Here is a 3,181-nt window from a genome sequence, read left to right as displayed (position 1 = left end):
AGCCACCCTTCTCCCCTCCCCTTCCCCACCCCCTCCCCATATTCTTGGGCTAGAATTAAGTTGTATCTTTCATTTGAGAGCTATAAATTAGCTACCTTTATCCATCTTGAATCAATTTTTGTGAGTGGAGAAAGGTGTGGGTCCAGTTTCAGTCTTTTACATGTGGATATCCAGTTTTCACAGAACCATTTATTGAATAAGGAGTCTTTCCCCCAGTAGACACTCTTGTTTGGTTTATCGAAGATTAGGTGGCTGTATGTTGTTGGTTTCATTTCTGGGTTTTCTATTTGATTCCAAATATCTATGTCTCTATTTTTATACCAGTACCATGCTATCTTGACCACTATGGCCTTGTAGTACAGCCTAAAATCTGGTATAGTAATACCCCTGGCTTTGTTTTTGTTACTAAGAACTGCCTTAGCTATGCGGGTTTTTTTCTGGTTCCATACAAAATGCAGAATCATTTTTTCCAAGTCTTGAAAGTAGGATGTTGGTATTTTAATAGGGATGGCATTGAATTGGTAAATTGCTCCGGGAAGTGTAGACATTTTAACAGTGTTGATTCTTCCCAGCCATGAGCATGGTATGTTCTTCCATTTGCTAATGTCCTTTGCTATTTTCTTTCTTAGGGTTTCATGATTTTCCTTATAGAGGTCCTTCACCTCTTTTGTTAGGTATATTCCTAAATATTTCATTTTCTTTGGGGCTATGGTGAAGGGTGTTGTGTCCTGAATTAACCTCTCATCTTGGCTGTTGTTGGCATATTCAAAGGCAACTGACTTATGGACATTGATTTTATATCCTGATACATTACTGTATTTTTTGATGACTTCCAAGAGTCTTGTGGTTGAGTCTTTAGGGTTCTCTAAGTATAAGATGATATCATTAGCAAAAAGGGAGAGTTTGACCTCATCTCCCATTCGGATGCCCTTTATTTTCTTTTCTTGTCTAATTGTATTGGCTAGAACTTCCAGCACTGTGTTGAATAGTAATGGTGACAGACAACAACCTTGTCTGGTTCCAGTTCTAAGAGGAAAAGCTTTCAGTTTAACTCCAGTCAGTAAAATATTAGCCGTGCGTTTGTCATAGATAGCTTCAATCAGTTTAAGAAATGTGCCACCTGTGCCCATCTGCCTCAGTGTTCTAATTAGAAAAGGATGCTGGATTTTATCAAATGCTTTTTCTTCATCTATTGAGAGTATCATATAGTCTTTGGTTTTACTTCTGATGATATGGTGAATAAAGTTTATGGACTTGTATATATTAAACCAGCTTTGAATCCCTGGGATGAAACCTACTTGATCATGGTGTATGACATTTTTGATGATAAGCTGTAAACTATTGGCTAAGAGTTTGTTGAGAATTTTTGTATCTATATTCATTAGTGAAATTGGTCTGAAATTCTTCTTTTTAGTTGGGTCTTTTCCTGGTTTTGGTATCAGGGTGGTGTTTGCTTCATAGAACGTGTTGGGGAAGATTCCTTCCTCCTTAATTTTTTGGAATAATTTCTGCTGTATAGGAATAAGCTCTTCTTTGAAGATTTGATAGAATTCTGGTGTGAAGCCATCCAGACCAGGGCATTTTTGGGGGGGGCATATTTTTTATTGTTTCTTTAATCCCAGTGCTTGAAATTGGTCTGTTTGGGAGATCTATTTCATTTGGGCTAAGTCTAGGTAGAGGGTGGGATTCCAAATATTGATCCATTTCCTTCACATTGTCAAATTTCTGGGCATAAAGTTTCTGGTAGTATTCAGAGATAATCTCTTGTATCTCTGTGGCATTAGTTGTTATTTCCCCTTTATCATTTCTGATTGGGGTTACTAGAGATTTTTTTTTTTTTTTTTTTTTTTGCAGTTTTTGGCTGGGGCTGGGTTTGAACCCATCACCCTACTCCTCTGAGTCACAGGAGCTGACCGAAATTTTATTTCTTTATTTCTAGAGATTTAAAGCCTTTAATTCCCAGGTCAAAGGAGCAGGTAAAAAAAAAAAAAGAAAAACTACCTAAAATAAATCTGCATTTAAGTCATTTACTGGTACTTGCAAAGTAGCTGCACCTTTTTAAAAAATGTTCTGCTTTTCTGGTCCAGTTTTGAAGGCCTCCACATGATAAAGAGCTGTAGCATTCCTTTCCACTTCATGTAAAAACTTCTCACAGTGACCCAAGAATCTCATTAGTGTATCATTAATCCTTGGAGGTTCACACTCCATATAGGAGCAGAACTGAGTGTGCTTGATGATGACGATCATTTTAAATAAAAGAGCAGGGCGGGTACTTTATCAGAGGCAGGACAAGAGAAATGTCTTCACTCAGTTCACGCACTCCTGGTCCAGGTCCCTGGGAGAGCCTTCCTTTGTGGACTGTGGGCTGCAGGTGAAGGGAAACAGTCAAGAACCCGCTTCTGACAGCGCTGCCTTTCAGACGTGGTAGAGAAAGCTAAGCTTTCAGAAGGGCAGAGTTGAGGATGGGGAGAGGCAGAGGGAGGTCTCCCCTGGCGAAATGCCACCCAGAGCACTGACAAACTTCAGCCTGCTAGGCTGGTTGCTGTCGAGCCTTAAGATGGAGCCCAGCCGAGGACCACTGCGGGGACATCCGGAGCTCAGCTGGGCACAGAAACTCCAGCAGAGGTGGCACCAACGGGGCGGGGGTGGGGAGGACAGCATTAGGCTGGGCCAGGGCACCAGGCCCACTGAAAGTGTTTCTTTTTCAATGAGAAAATGATAAACACAAGGGATTTTATCAGAAATCAGAATTTATAACATAGTAAGAACTATAGTTCTCCAAACAGAAGACACACATAATTTCAAGATTTGAAATATTTGAAATATTCTCTCAAGAGAATGAATGTGTGTGTGTGTATATATATAGTGATTTTGAATGTTATTGCTAGTATTTACAGAACCCAACATTATCTTAGTCACTCCTATATCATATTTTGTCTAATATGATAGAAACTATTTTAAATTTAGAAACAAAAAAGTTAGATCTTGTCTCTAGGTTGCATTAGGGTTCAGATAAGTCAATGACTCTTATCTTTATTTCCTTTTTATAGCATAAAAGGGGAATCTCAGACTCCCTAGATTGTATAAATATTGTGCATTCCAATATACAAGATATCAGACTTAAAATCTTAGCACTGTATGGTACTTTTGCCAAATATGAAGAAGAAGTGGCACTAAGGTA

General features: G+C 38.9%; 1 pseudogene; it reads right to left on the bottom strand.

The window, feature by feature from the left end:
- The window catches only part of LOC111721903, a 4,525-nt pseudogene extending 2,278 nt beyond the window's left edge, over window positions 1-2,247 (bottom strand).
- Window positions 2,248-3,181: the final 934 nt, after the last annotated feature.

This window comes from Otolemur garnettii, unplaced genomic scaffold (assembly GCF_000181295.1).
Source record: "Otolemur garnettii isolate 467f Iridium unplaced genomic scaffold, OtoGar3 scaffold00201, whole genome shotgun sequence".
NCBI classification, from domain to species: Eukaryota; Metazoa; Chordata; class Mammalia; order Primates; family Galagidae; genus Otolemur; species Otolemur garnettii.
Note: the sequence above shows the minus strand (reverse complement) of the source record. Positions and strands in the feature narration are given on the sequence as shown.